The sequence below is a fragment of the Convolutriloba macropyga genome, chromosome 7, assembly GCF_964194025.1.
Source record: "Convolutriloba macropyga chromosome 7, txConMacr16.3, whole genome shotgun sequence".
In the NCBI taxonomy this organism is placed as follows: Eukaryota; Metazoa; Xenacoelomorpha; order Acoela; family Convolutidae; genus Convolutriloba; species Convolutriloba macropyga.
Genome location: NC_134474.1, coordinates 50,596,299 through 50,612,741, shown reverse-complemented (window position 1 = coordinate 50,612,741; position 16,443 = coordinate 50,596,299). Strand labels below are relative to the sequence as shown.

At 33.8% G+C, this 16,443-nt stretch overlaps 1 protein-coding gene across 3 annotated transcripts in view; it reads right to left on the bottom strand.

Moving 5' to 3' along the window:
• Positions 1-16,443, bottom strand: part of LOC142343136 (charged multivesicular body protein 2a-like) — a 257,000-nt gene that overhangs the window by 79,514 nt on the left and 161,043 nt on the right. The window lies entirely within an intron of this gene.

Here is a 16,443-nt window from a genome sequence, read left to right as displayed (position 1 = left end):
AAGAGGTGTTCTCTTCGTTGCGGACTGCGCCATGTCGTACTTTATTATTTTGCTGTGGTGATTCGCGGTGCGAGTAGGCAGACGGAATGTTTATGAGCTATTCGCGGAGCGAGATCTACCTTTACTTTTGTTTCGCTTACTTGCGGAGCGGGAGAACAAGAGACAGTTTTGCAAACTGAATTGAGTTGCATAAATTAGGAAGAATGAATTTAACAAATTGGAGCCACTTGGGCACAACGTGAATACGTGATCAGACATGTCTGATCACGAAACGGGAAACTATCAGACAGTGGAATGAAATCATATGATAAACAAATTGAACAAAGTTAGTGAAGGTGAAAGTAAGGTGAAAGTAATTGAACTAATTTAAAGGCATCAAATAAATTTTACTGCAACAATTAAATAAATGAATAAATATATCACCAGGTATCACAGTTTCCACCGATCTCAGAGTGGGTTTTTCATAGGTCCAACACAATGTGTTCCACATACACTATCACAGCAGTTTTCACTTGTGATTTTGTTTTTCGAAACAGTTATTTTCATATTAACTCATCAAGTCGGGGAGAGGTCTGTCGGGATTGATCCCCAAACAATCCGTTTATCAAAGCAACTGAACTTGACTCAATTAAATAACCATTACACCAAATGGGACAAGAAATTATAGTTTGGATTGGTTAAAAGCGAGGGGATAGTTAGGTCGACCTATTATCCCCTATTTATTATACAATTAGTTATAGCTAACATGGTTGTTTAAAAATAGCGTTTTGCTTAATTTTGTTGCGACATAATATCTACTGTTATATACCAGTTTTTAGTTAATATTTTATAAAAAATAATATTGTTAATTTTAGTGTTTTAGCGAATATTATGTTATTGTTTATTTTATATTAGAGTAGTTGATAAAAGTGTTATTGATAATCACTATACAAAGTGTTTCGGACTAGTTGTTGTCAGCCAGATTAAAGAAAAAATAAAATCCAAAAAAACGCTGCAAAGGCGGTTTTTTGTAATTTATTTTTGTTTTTGAAAAGGGGCCTAATAGAAACAAATTCTTTGAAAAAAATTAATTAGTGGCTGAATATATCCGTTTATCAACTACTATATTTTTAAAAATGTAGAGGCGTTAATGCGTCTCTAGACATTGTTGGTGCAAAGTGAAATAAAATTTTTTGAATATTTGATTGATTATAAAGATATGTAGTATGGAGTATTCATGTTTTGAATGTAAACAGGTAACCCGCTTAGCAGATACAAAAGTTTTGGGATATCAAAGTTAATCATTCTAAAAATTTTTTATAGAATAAGACTATTGGTTGTGATAAATCTAATTAGAAATATCTTGGTGATGTTTCTATTAAACACAAATGTGCATGTAAAAGTGAAGTAGAGTCTGAAATACAAAAACCTGATATTGAACAGGCTTTACCTGTGGTTAACCAACAGACTTTGCTTGATGTTAAACAGACCCCACCATTTTATAGATTATGTAATACATGTAAGAACCATAAAGGACAGTTTGTTTTGATTCGAATAAATATACTTGTAAAGAATGTTTTGCCACTAAGGTAATATGACCTCTTTGTAGTTCTATTCTTGGTAGAAGTGGACTTGCTGCTCTTATTTAAAAAACAACGCAAAAATATTACCAATGCTGCTACACTCAACTTTAATAAAGGTTTCTTTAGTATCAAAATTTGAATCTAAAGGTATAATTGTAAATGCATTATTAAAAAATAGAAAATTTTCTGCATGATCGTGCTTATGAATTATTTAGGTCTAAAATCATTAATAGTGTTGATTAGGCGTTAATTAAGAACGCTTTAGCATGAATCAATCATTCAAATTGTTTTTTGTTGATCATTTTCAAACTCTCGGTTACAAGTTTGACAGCTGTGCAAAAATAATGTTTTCAATGGGGAAAAAAAGAAAAACAATTTTTCAGATTTGAGATTTAATTTTCTTTGTGATCTTCAAATTTACTTCGGTTGTTTGTATTAATTGAATCTTATTTTCCTTGAAATTACAAAAAAAAAAATCGATTTAGAATTGTGGCCTAAAAATGAAGTTATGATTGCTTGCAAAAGGTGAAATTGATAAGGTTTTTAAATAAAATTTAGAAAAAAAATGTGATTTAGAAGAGTAAAACAATTGTAGTAATTGTAAACAAATAATTTAAATTAACTTATAAATCAGAATTAAATCAAAGGAAGCTGTTCAACGATTTTTTTTTCAAATTCATAAAAATTCATGTTCTATTGTTCTAACAGAACACAATTTGTCATTGCTTTAGCCAAAAGTATAAATTACAGAATAAGGATACGGGGGTGCCCCAAGCTTCCGTGCTAGGTCCCATTCTCTTTCTTATATATATGAATGATCTTCCAGAAGAATTTTCATAGATTCAAATAACCTAAATGGCAGACGACACATCAGTATTTCAGAACTACAAACCTGATACTGGAATTTTAATTGCAAATGAAAATTTGAAAAAAGTATCTGATTTGAAGAACTTACACCTACGATTAACACGTCAAAAACACACACTGTTGTGGTTAATGGACAAAAAATAGAAACTAGTGACAGTTCCAAGTACATGGGATTAATAATTGATCAGAAGCTAGAATTTGAAGCGCACTTAAAAGAAACTTGAAAAGCTATAATACCAAACGTGAGTACAATAAGATATTTTTTTCATAAGTTTTTGACCGTAAATGTTTGATAAGGATCTACATTACCTACATCCAACCAGCTATATAGTCCGGCGTATTTAACTCATGAACAACAAGTAAAACAAAGATCATGAAAATTGAAATATTTCAAAGCTTCTTTGGGAGAGCTATCTTTAATTTGAAGAGTCTGCACTTTCCTTCATTCGAAGGAAGCAATCGACACCGTTGATCATAAATTACTTCTACAAAAGTGCAGGTTGCGAATTAAGAGGACCAGTGTTAGCAGTTTTGCAAGAATATCGTTCCAGCAGAATACAATGTCATCGCCGCAGCCAAAAAAATCTAACTTACGAAAGATAGATACGGAAGTGCCCCAAGGTTCCGTGCTTGGTCCCATTCTTTCTAATATACATATGAATGATCTTCCAGAATAATTTTCATAGATTCAAATAACCTTATTGCAGACGACACATCAGTACCTCACAAGTAAAAACCTGATACCGGAAGTTTAATGGCAAATTAAAATTCGATACACAATCTAGCATCTGTTTTTAAGAACTTATACTTACGATTAGCACATCAAAAACACATTGTTGAGTTTCCTTGCCATTCTGGCAAAAGATTTGTGGTTAATGGACAAAAAACAGAAACTAGTCACAATTCCAAGTACCTAGGTTTCATAATTGATCAGAAGCTAGAATTTGAAGCGCACTTAGGAATTACAGAAACTATAGTACCAAATGTGAGTACAATAAGATATTTCTGTTTTTAACCGTATGTGTTTGATTAGGATCTACATTTCCTACACTCAATCCGTTATTCAGTACGGAGTATTTAACTATAAAATAACAAGTAAAACAAAGATTCTGAAAAATGAAATATTTGCAAAAATATCTTTAATTGGAAGAGAAACGATTTAGTCAAAAAATTAGAAGCAAAACATAAACAATGCACTGAGAAGAATTTCCACATATATGAAATTTGCAAAAGTTCTTATGAAAGCATTAAAAAGAGAAATATAAGCGGAACAAAACAATTCTATACGGAAATTTTCAATAAAGAAGAGGTTAGGTTATTACAATCAGATAACAATCCAGTTAAAATTAAGCAACCTTAATTTTAACTGGTTAGGTTATTACAATCAGATAAGAATCCAGTTAAAATTAAGCATCCAGTGCTCTACCTTTGCATAATACAACCCGGATTGCTGAGTCCATGTAGTTGCAAATTTCATTAAAGTTTTCCATTTAATATGTGCTTATTAACAGTCAGAACGCTTCAAAGGCACGGTTAAGCTTCATACTGCAATCCATAACCCCAAAAGCAACAATAATTTAGCCAGTTAATTTTTTCTCAGCAATCATTCTGCATTCGCAGTGGCTCTCAACAAAATGTATCCTAAGTCCGACAAAATCTATTGTAAAAGGCAACTTGGTTAAAAGCTATGTAATGTCATTTGAAGCGCACTTACGAAATACAGAAACTATAGTACCAAATGTGAGTACAATAAGATATTTCTGTTTTAACCGTATGTGTTTGATTAGGATCTACATTTCCTACACTCAATCCGTTATTCAGTACGGCGTATTTAACTATAAAATAACAAGTAAAACAAAGATCCTGAAAAATGAAATATTTGCAAAAATATCTTTAATTGGAAGAGAAACGATTTAGTCGAAAAATTAGAAGCAAAACATAAACAATGCACTGAGAAGAAATTCCACATATATGAAATTTGCAAAAGTTCTTATGAAAGCATTAAAAAGAGAAATATAAGCGGAACAAAACAATTCTATACGGAAATTTTCAATAAAGAAGAGGTTAGGTTATTACCATGAGATAAGAATCCAGTTAAAATTAAGCAAAACAACGAAAGAAAATACAAAGATGATACGTAACAGGGTGAGACGACTTACTAATAAGATTGTAAATGTAGATAGAGGTATAATAAACAATTTCTTCAGACTAAATTTTGATACCACCAAATCGTTCTTACATAATTTTCGAGACAGTTACATATGCGGTACCGAAGATCTTTCTTGCTCCTTTTGGTGAAAAATAGGTTAACCAATATTTGATTTACGTAACAGAAGTGATTCAAAACTGCTCAATCGAGGCGTCTTTATACAGGCTTCTCAAGCCCTTGATGTCCTTGCAGGTACATTGTTTATGTTCTTGAAAATAATTCATTTTTTACCTTTCCCTTTTCCAGAACTTTTCTTAATAATTAGAAATCTGCCAACAAGTTTCAAAAATAGTTCATATTTTTTGGTCCAATTTTCTACAACACGATAATTTGTCCCGTCGTTGTGTTAAAGAGTTGATCAAAGTTTCAACCAATTTGTTTTTTTTTCTGAGAAAAATTGGTTCAACGTTACGCTACAAGTTGAGCTAAGATTGCGGATGAGAGCGGTAGGACATTTATGGGTAAGGCTCGGAGTTGGGTAGGACCTTTTTCTCCTTGACTCCAGAATCATTCCCTGAAGAATCGGCAAATTAGTGAGCCGGTAGCAACAACAAAAGTCGTTCATCCGAATGGAACGGGCTAGTGTCTAATATCATCCATCACTATCACCCTATCATAATTGCTCGTACTCTACCTTTGTATAATACAACCCGGATTGTTGTGTCCAATGTAGTTCCAAATTTCATTAAAGTTTTCCATTTAATATGTGCTTATTAACTGTCAGAACGCTTCAAAGACACGGTTAAGCTTCATACTGCAATCCATAACCCCAAAAGCAACAATAATTTAGCCAGTTAATTGTTTCTCAGCAATCATTCTGCATTCGCAGTGGCTCTCAACAAAATGTATCCTAAGTCCGACAAAATCTATTGTAAAAGGCAACTTGGTTAAAAGCTATGTAATGTCATTTTTATTTCATGGTTCGACCGTATGGTATGCCGTAAAGCTACTGAAGGAAATGACGAACATGAAACGCAAGAGTGGCATGTGGATTTGGTCAAAGAGTCATCTTAGTGATCAGGAGTACAAAGATCGATCGCGATCTTTTAACATACTGCTAATACCCTACAGCTCATGTATATACCCTTGTACAATGAAACAACATTCTCACGGGAACACTTCCACCAAAACCGGAGGATGACCTTTGCAGTTGAAGTTCGGAAATGCCACATCACGATCTCGAGATTTAATCTTAACATTTGCAAGAGAATTGTGTCACCATCGCTGCTGATACAACTCTTTTAATGTTGCTATGTAGCTACAATTCTATGTCAATGTTAACGATTTTCGGCAACAATTTCGATGCAAAACAAATTCCCGTCTATTGGAGAAAACACGTGTTGAAATACTCTGACTAATTGAACCAAACAACTTAAAATATCAAACTTAAAGAATTGGAGGAAATTCATTCCTGCGTTCGTAACCAAAGATGGTGAAAAATGGGAAATGGAAATAATTTTCTAATTCTACTCTGTACATACATCATTTTCATGAATATTGATAAAATCTTAACATAGCCGGCAGATTGCCGGATAATAGCCGCAAAAAGGACCTACAGATTTGTTTGAACAGCAAACCAAAAATTTACAATTACGAAACGAAGAATCAGAACTTTTGCAAGTTACTTTATGCGTCATTTTCATTTGGATGCTAATCTATATATGATTCAAATTTGAGAGACGCAGTTTGATTTTGTGTGCGCACACTACGGTGAGATCAACTATATTCTATGGCATTGCGGCTATCAACATTAAATACCGACAGTCATGATCAACAATGAATGAGCATTAGTATTCCATCATGGGGATATCCAGAACGCAGTGTAAATTTATTTTCTTATTGGGTATGTTGATTTGTATGGACTGGACAAGGAGCGTAATTCATTCACTCAGGAGGTGCTTGCAGTTGATTGAGGCGTCTCATGAGGTCATCATCAGCTTCCACTGATCCAGTGGCTGGAAGAGGTGCTTGCCTGCCTTGTGGTAACTGTAATCAGAACCAAACGCCTCTTGGATTGCTGAATAAAATTAAAACAAAAGACAGCTAGCTCACCGTGTGAATTTGAACCATTACTTTTAAGTGATCAATATTTGGCATCAAAAACTATTATTTTCTCTTTAATGTTAAAACACGCATCTGCAAAAACTGAACGGTGTTGCAACTGCTTCGCAGTTATTGAAAAATCAGAAAAGCCGATGGGACGATGGAAAAGCTTCCGAGATGAGAGCTTTCCAAATTTACTTGAGATAAACCGACAGTGGGTGTTAATTACAAGAGCTGACTTTGCGGGCCTCTACTAAAATGTTTTAGCCGATACGATCTGATAGTATGTGACTACATTTTGATGTGTCGGATGATTCGCCTACTACTATGATTGTTATGATTGACAAAAACTGCAAACATAGCCGGAGATTGCCTGAATAGCTGCGAAATAGACTCGTGCCATATAATACAGATAGAAACAGATACAGAAATATAAGTTTAAATGATATCAACGACCTCAAAAAATTATGTAAAAACATTAAGGGATAAATTAATAAGGCTTGTTGAAATTCACTCCGCGAAACCTTTTTAGGGATCTTTACTGCACATATGAGTTCCTTTGACCTTAAACTAATTCAAATTAAACATAAGTTTTAAAGTGCAAAAAGTCATTTTATTGAGTGAGGTAAGTCACGTATGATCAAAATCTAATCACGTAACTGACTATAAAGACAGCGGAAACCATTAACTGTTGCCTTCAGACATTAAATCTTTACCTAGGTAGGTTTAGTTAAAAAAAATGGGGAAATTTTTTTCTGTCACCACGAGGGAGAAATACCGCAAAATTTCTTATTAAAAACAAACATAGCTGGCACATTGCCAGAAAATAGCCGCAATAGCTTTGCAGATCTGCAGTCTTAAAAAACAGTAAAAAAGACAGACCAAAAAAACTCGCCTTTTCATTGAAGGCTGATATGTTATATTTTAATTAAAAATCTGTCTAAGTTTTCGTTGCCTCTATTAGCTGCTCTCAAATAATCTTCATTTAGAGTGACACACACCCATTTGAACTTATCTCTTTGAATTAAAGTAAATAAAAGTCAATTTCAAAGTGAGGAAGTCATTTTTGAGAGTGAGGTAAGTCGTGTGACCAAAAATTTAATCACGCGAATGAACAAAAAAACACGCTCCACTAAGAGCGAAAAATGACGTCACGCACGCACTTCAGTTGAAATGGCATAAACGAATGAACAAAGAGCAGATTTGAAGTGGTTGTGCCGTCATATGGCCGTAACAAAAATCGCGACGACGAAACAAAAAAACAAAGAGAAGGCCAATAATAGCCCCAGATATCGCTGTGCGGCTATTAAAAACATTTGGTAACGTTAAAAAATGGCCGAAATTCTTATTATGGTCAAAATACTAATAAGATAAAAAAAAGGTAGCGCTCAAAATTGTCACGAAGTGACAATTTATGATACTGGTCTCAAAAAACAGAGCTCTGAAATCACCTATAATACCCAAAAACATTGAAATAATAAGGCAGATAATATTCTTAGAAACTAAACGGAAATTTTCAACAGAAAAAGGAGACTAAAAATTAGGACTCATAAAACTACTACAATTAATCTGAATACCAAAATAGATGAATCTGAATAAATATGAATCTCTTGTTGGCAAAACGACTTCAAACGATAGCAAAAAAAGACAAAAAGAACAGAATAATATGCAGAGGAATAATAATCAAAAATATGTATAAAAACAAAGCAAGACCCAAAGAAAAACTGCTGAAAGTAGTAACCAGTCATAGTTTCGGATAAACGGAATTCCAGCAAGTTATCAGTGCTGCATTAGGTTTGTTGAAATCAATTGCAAACCACAGAAATTACCAAAATCTAAGAAGTAGCTAAAATCACAAAACTTATTAACAACTGAGAAAAGCAAAACGAAAAAAACTATAAGTGTTAGGAGAATGCTGGAATGGTACATGCTAGAATTTCCAGAAAAAGGGCAAATATGCTGCAAAATTTGAAATTGCATTTATAAATAATATTTTTTGCTAAATTTCAAAGACTTAACACCAAAAAATAACTCAATTATTGATAAAAATTGAAATCTCCGATGCTGCACAAAAATCGGTACCAGAAATTGCAAAATCGGTTCCAGTAAAACCAAAACAAACAAAAAAGAGAAATTGTACAAAAACAGCCAAAATCGGATTAGTGTATAAATTACATAAAACAGTAACACCTCACGTTAAAAAGAAGCATTGAATAAATGAATTATCAAAAAGAAGTTGCCAAATGCACTGACTTTCGTGAAAAAAAGCCTTCTTAGATATCCAAAATGAAATTAATGAAAAAACGAAAATCACAGAATATGTGGCAATTTTGAATTTCAGACGTATATAAAGTTTTCCGAAACACTGTGGTATCAATATCTGATAGTTGCCTTTCAATATAGCATCGAATAAAAATATTTCCATAAAAACCAAAATACAAGCAAAGAAACCGGTCCAATTGGACGAAGAAATGGCTGAAAATGTACAATTCTATCTATATGTACAATTCTGTCAAAAACACTTTTCAAAGTCGAAAAATCATTCACTGAACGCAACGCATCATCAAAAATGTTGCTGAGAAAAAATAAGTTCATACGGCAGTTTTATACATTTTCGCTTTTATGGCAAAACGCCGTCTGAACGAATAGTACCTCCGGTAAAAATCAAATATACCTCTTTGAGTCAAAAATACAACGAAAACCGCAATATAGCTCTAGCTCTCCTCAGCTTACATCTATAATAAATAATTGTTCGTCAAAAATTACATGACCAGTAAGAACTAACATAGCCGGCAGATTGCCGGAACAGATGCGAAAGGAGAGACCTGCGTGCCGTATAATAGAGATAGAAAAAGATACAGATATAAAGTGAAAAGAAATCGACGCCGCTCAAAAAAACTAGGTAAAAAACATTCAGCGATAAATTAATAAAGCTTGTTAAAATTCATTCCACAGAAACCTTTTATTAAGGACCTTTACTGCACATATGAGTCCTTTTGACCTTAAATAAATTCAAATTAAACTGAAGTTTTAAAGTGCAAAAGTCATTTTATTGAGTGAGATAAGTCACTTGTGATCAAAATCTAATCACGCAAAAGTTTTTGCTAGAGACAGTGAGAAATGACGTCACGCAGGCTAATGCCGTTAGTGAGAGGAAGAAGTCATTCAGACATTTTCAGCTTTGCTGTGTGAACAAATGTAAAACGAAAGAGCGTCAGACGACGAAACAAAAAAATACAGCTGAAGAATTCCGGAAGCGACTCGAAGCGTCAAAACAAAGAAACAAAAACTGCAGCTGAAGCCGTTAAGTTTGTATTCAACCATAAACTCATTGCCTCCCCAGGTCTGATCTAAAAACTGGTGAAATTTAGACCACTGTCACCAAGAAAAACGAAATGCAACAAAATTTTATACTATTGAAAATGTTTGGTAACGTTAAGTCCGAGATGATTAGGATACTCAAAATGCTGATAGGTTAAAAAATTGACAGGGCTATCAATTGTCCTCAAATAATTCATGATTCCAATCTCAAAAAGATCGCGAAAGCAAACCGCAGATAAATCTTAGAAACTAAATTAAATTTTTCAAAAAAGAATGCTCAAATTCAAGAGTCAGAAAACCACTACAATTAGATTTCTAATCACTGCAATTAAAACAAAAACAACACATACTTCTTAAGACGTGTTCTAGAGCTTACCTTTATTAGGATACTTCCTGAACTGTCTTATGGTTGTCTCAAGAATAATAGTTAATCTTAAGGCTTACCTGACTAACTAAAGTTCTATTCCTCTAGTCTGTTACTCTTCTATCTGAGCTTCAGTAGACGGTGCACGGGCCCCAATGCTACGGTCTAACGTTTATCTCAATACAAAACAAGAGCGAAGTAGAGAGAGAGAAATATACTCTATTATTAAATCAGGATGGTAACTGGTACTGACTAAATTACTTTCTCTTCTGCCGAGAGAGGGTAGATGGGTAAACACATAAAGGGAAAGGAGGATAAAATAATATATCATTTTTATCCAATCAGGAAAGAGTATTTCAGTCTTTCTGAATAAAGTCTTTCAAATATTAAATACTCCTTTTTGGAAGTCATGTCTGACTCCATCTTTCCGGGGTTTAGAGTTGTTTTGAAAGTCTTCCAATCGAATATAGTAGAATATAGTTTATTAATTTCCCTGTAGTCTCTCTGAAGGATTTTCTTTCTTTTTGGTTGTGTTGCTTGAAGATCGGCTCGTCTGTGAGTCGATCCCGAAACATCGGTTACCCAAAGAGCAAAGAGTGAACATCAACAACCACAAAAGTATCTATTCCACCACCACACTATCCAGTGGGCGGAGATCCTTCTGGGTAGGCCCGTCGTTGATGTTGTAGGTGTCCAGATGTCCGGCATCGACTTACCTGACTTACCTGGTTTGCTTGGTTTGTTTTTGTTAGCTGTTAGATGTTAAGAATCGTTTTTAGATTCACTACATGCTCCAATACATAGTATCCCTTCCGGTTGGAAAGAAAACTTAGAGATGTATGCTATATGTTTATGTGTCAATTGTTGTTTAACAAGCTATGATTTTGGTCGTGACATAAAGGAGAGTATGTCAACGAAATGGCTAATAACGTTTTTGTTTTCAGTGACATGTGATTTGTCGGCCATGCTGGTCAATTTTGTTACAGGAGTTGAACATATATCAATCAATGCTCCTGTTTGAAGTCATGAGTTATTCTAATGGTATTAATTCTTACAATTGTTTTGTCATACTTCTACAATTGCCCATTTGTGAGTTGTTACGGAGGAAACGTTTTTCGTGTCTGTAAGAGTGTGAAAATGCTGCTTAGCACTATGGTATATTGTTTCATTAAACGCTAGTCTCTTATGAATTTTTTAAAGGTTTACAGATCTCGCTTATAGTAGTTTGTAATGGGTATGCACACGGATGACAATTTCCTAATTCCAATTAACAGTTATTGCTTCAATTTCATGAATTAATGTAACGTCTCTGTCTGCGCGCTTACGATCTAAGAATCGACGTTTCCCGAGATCTGAATACTGTTTTCTATGTGAATTGTTACAATGATATCGGATTGTTAGTTGTTACTATAGCTATCGTCGTATAGTAGCTGTTTGGGTTACATATATTTCATGTATTTTGTTTTGTCACTTTTACAAATTTGCATGTGAAAATTTCGATTTGAGTGAAAATTCTGTTCTCTTTTGTTTTTAATCTGACTGTTTCGTATATGTTACTCTAGTTTAGATTTAGAGTTCGTTATGAATAACAAATTTGTAATGTACCTTTTGTATGGTTAAATTGGAAGTTGTATTAAGGTATTCAATATGTTATAATCTGTTTTATGAGAAAATGTCATGTCCTATAGTATTGTGTTACTCACAGTGTTGTTAACATGGCTTATGAGTCATTTATTCAAATGTTATGCACATTATTCATGCACATTATTCATGTAGTTTGTTCGTTCTGTTTTTATTTTATTTGCCTATTTGCTTTATTTACAAAATTGCATGTGTGTTGCATATAACTAACTATGGAGAAATCTTTGCATATTTACATATACAGTTTTATAAAGTAGGTTAAGTTTGTATTTAAAAAAATAAAAACTTGTTTTTGGCTTTAAGCTTTTTATTTCAAACTGGTGAACATTAAGTATGAGAAATGGATATGGAGAATAACATAAGAGGAGAGGTATGTTCTATAGTCAGGGGTAAAATCCAAAATCATTAATTTACAAATTTATTTAAATATTTGGGAGAATTTGTTTGAAATGATAAAGATTTACGAACATATGCAAGGATTACAAACATGGTTTGGTGATATTACAGTTTGTTGTATTTTGTACCTCAGTTCGTTATATACTGAGACGTTGAATTGTTACTTGTTACAATGATAGCGTTACTATAGCTTCTGCGTTTGTTTCGGATGGTTACTCCTTTCACAGTAATGATTATATTCTTTCAAGAAGTATTCGTCTTTTGAAAGATAGTATCCAAGTAAGTTAACGATTTCCTGTAAGGGGGTTTCTGTTATTGATGCTTGTAAGGCGTTGCAAATTTCTCTTTCTGTATCTGGGATCTTTCGTTCGTTATTAAAGTTTAGGCGGTTTGTAATTGCCCTATTTGTTACACTCCCTGTGAGGTGATATACATGGTACTCCTCACAAGGTTCGATTGCTTCCAGAGGTACCATGAGCGGTCGCTCTGGTGCGTCCTTTGGCTGGAACACGTAGTAGTTCTTAATTGGGTCGAAGTTTCTCAATGTTCCAATAGTATAATTCCATTTTAATTTGTAGCTGTAATTTAGAAAATATGGTGATGTCAATTGGTCATTGATATGGACGTAGCTTTTAGATTCTGTATGTTGTTTGTCTCTAAGGAATGTATAGTATATCAGATTGTGAATTAATTTCGTCTCATGTACTCTATAATTGTTACTTTGAACGTCCTTTGGTGTAGGGTGAAGTTAAAACTCAACTGGAAAATCTGATGTTGCTGTGTAAAGACGCTGTACGCGGATAGATCTTGAGAGGCTTTTGCCACTAAAAGATCAAAGTTACAGTCTACTGGTAATCGAAACTCATAATCGTAGTCGTACAGGAAACGTTCCGTAAGACTGTAGAATTGTTTTAGCTTAGGGTATTGAGATTGGTGTATTTTATCTCTACCCATATTTTTCGTGCTTCTTTTTACAGTATTTGTATTTTCCGACGGGAGTGGTGGAAAAACTTCTGATACACGATCTTTCAGTGTATGTAATGGTGCCATAAAGAAATTGTAGGATCGAGAATCAAATGGCATTTCTGCCCAATTTCGGTACGAGAGGAGTGGATTGTAGTTCATTCCGTGAGGGTTACTAAGATTTTTTGGATCCTTGTTTTGGAACCAAATCGTCTCCATGACCGTCTCGGTTGGGGTCTGTTCGTTTGTGGATTGATGAAAGAACGATTTTCTGTTATTAGAGCGGGGTGTCACCGCATATGGAAATCTTAGATTGTTAGTGGTTGGGATTGTTGTTCTCGTGAATAAACGTTGTCTAACATTGTTCTGTGTGTGTGGTTGATCAATTATGTAGTTGTCTGATGGTGGGGGTGGACGTACTGGCGGGGGGTAATTTGGTAGGGGTGGTGACATGTATGTGTCACTACTGTTGTGATTATAGTTTTGTCTTGGTCTTGTGTTTTGATAGCTATGGGCAGCTATATTTGTTCCTTGTTCTGATATGTTGTTAATATTGTTGTTACTAGTATCAAAAGATTGAAGATTTCGTCTATTACCAAATTTGTTTTGTATCTTTCGTGCTATTTCTTGTGGTGTCTGCACGATTTGTGTTTCATTTTCCAGTTCGACTCAATGTTTTGACTTTCTCGTCATCTGTGATCATATTGGTTTCAGTCTGTGTTCCACAGTCAGATGCACAGTCCCGAATAGTCCCGGGGCTGGATCTGCCTGATTCACAACTCAACTCTCCTTCTTCCACTTCGTAGGAGAATGGCGAGTCTGATTTGTATGGCGAGTCGTATTCCATGTTAGATGCCATAGTTGAATGCTAAAACTCAAATACGATTAGTTTAGTCTGAATTATATCTTCGATTTATCATATACGTGTTATAATAAAAATTGTTACACATTCTGATCTCGTTTTTGCATATTTTTTGTATGGTAGGTCGTTAGTATATTAAATACTTATAATTAGTTTGTTTTAATCTTATTGTTCTTTATGAATGGATGAGTTCTAAAAAATGAAATGGTAAAGTAAAAAATTTGGCAAGTTATGGCGGGTGATGAGTTAATGTTAGTTGTTACTAAAAGGAATTGTTTGTTTTTAGATTTCGTATGTATCAGCCGAATGAGTATCGTAGTATGTGACTTCGTTTGTATGTGGCTGATCATTTTTAAGAATATCTAGGCTGTAGCTACGATTTTGCATTTTGTTATTTGTTAATTTTAATTGGTTGAAATCTATTGGCGGGGGGTTCTGTATTTCTAAAAGTCTGGAAGTTGGTATTAGTTTATGTTGATTATGTTGATTATTTGATGGTTGAGGAATTTCATATGATGCCGGTTGTGTTATAGGTGATTCGTATGAATAGGGTTTAATGGGCATGTGCGATTGTTCTATATTAGGTGCGCTTGGAATTGGTATTGGGATTGGTACAGGTGGTAGACTACTCAAGCGTTGGTACGCTGGAGGTGGTGTTATAAGTTGTGGTGGTATTGGTGGTAGTGGTTGGGTTTTATTTTCATTTATTGTAGTTAATGTTTCCATTTTGAATTGTTCTGTTTTGTGTTTTCTTTCTGGTAGTGGTGGTGCTTGTTTCTTTGTTGGTGACTCCAATGTACGTAGTTGTAAACCATGTTCTGTCCTGCGTATAGTAGTGTTATAGTGTTTGTAGTTCGTATCCACATAATGTTCTGTCGTTTTATCTCTACGAGTTAATGTTGGTATTTCTGTTGAATGTCGTCTGAAATGTTGAATATGTATTCGTGAATTATTATGTTCTTTACTGTAATGTGAATTGTTATCATCATTACTATTATCGTTATTATTGTCGTAATCATCTTCTTGTATTTGTGCAACTAGTTGGGTTAGTGTTTGTGAGAATATTCCAAAAATTCCTGTTAATAATATTTTTGTTATACTTGCTTGTTTCCCAATCGCTTTATGTATTGCAAAAGCGTTGTAGAATTTTATAATTAGGTTTGTTACAAATAATATCATGCTCATCATCGCATAGATGATAGCCATCTTTTCAAGTATGTACCATGGCCAACCAAAGATAGATAGTATCTGATCTTTCAGCCACGCTGCATCGAAAATTTCCTTCCAGTTTATACTTGGTTGATCAATCTGAAAGTTATATCCATTTATGTTCAAATTTTTTAACCATTTAAGTGAATGTTCATAATTTTTATATGTTTGTAATAATCCTAATTGTTCTAATTCAAGTAGTTTTTGTGCGTTAGCAGATTGTGCTTCTTGAAGCGGTTTTTCGCGATCTCTCATATATTCGTGTAGTAAATCTCTTTTTCGTTCTTGTATTAATTGTTCTTTGCTAAATATTCCACTTTCAATGAGGCTTGCTTTGCTGAACATATTATCAAGTACTATTTCTTCCGGTGATATTGTTTCTACTTTTATTGGATATGGTGTCAATCTGTATCTTACTGTTCCTTCTGTGTCTATTGAGATCAGTTGATCGAAATTACTATGTGAACATGGGACTGTTTTCGCCCAAAGATATGTTTGTCGTGTTAGTTGATGTACGTATTGTACTCTATTTTTGTATAGTATTGGTATTTTGTCGTAACATTCACGTGTTTGTGGTACGTATAGTGGTGATGATTTCTTTGCACATTTGTACATTTTCATTACATTAACTCCTTCTTGTTTCACAAATATCGATCTGTCTCCTGTAAGGATGTATCCTAGGAGTGGTGTGTTCGTTTGCACTTGTGTAAGTGTTAGTTGTCTAATATTGCGAGTTTGTTCACATATTTGTGAATAGAACTCGATGGCTTGTAAACTAATGCGTGAATAAATGTTACTCATATAGAGGTCCATTTTCATTTGTAGATGTGTGTTCTCGTTTACAAAACCATAATAATAATTTTGATGTTTTTCGTCTTCATATCTTGTGTATGCATTTGACATAATTTGCTGTGGTTTTATTTTTATAAATTTTTCTTCTTCAAATTTGTCTTCCTTTCTTGTTACTTTAAGTCCTGTATGCATATCAAAACCATATTCGTATATT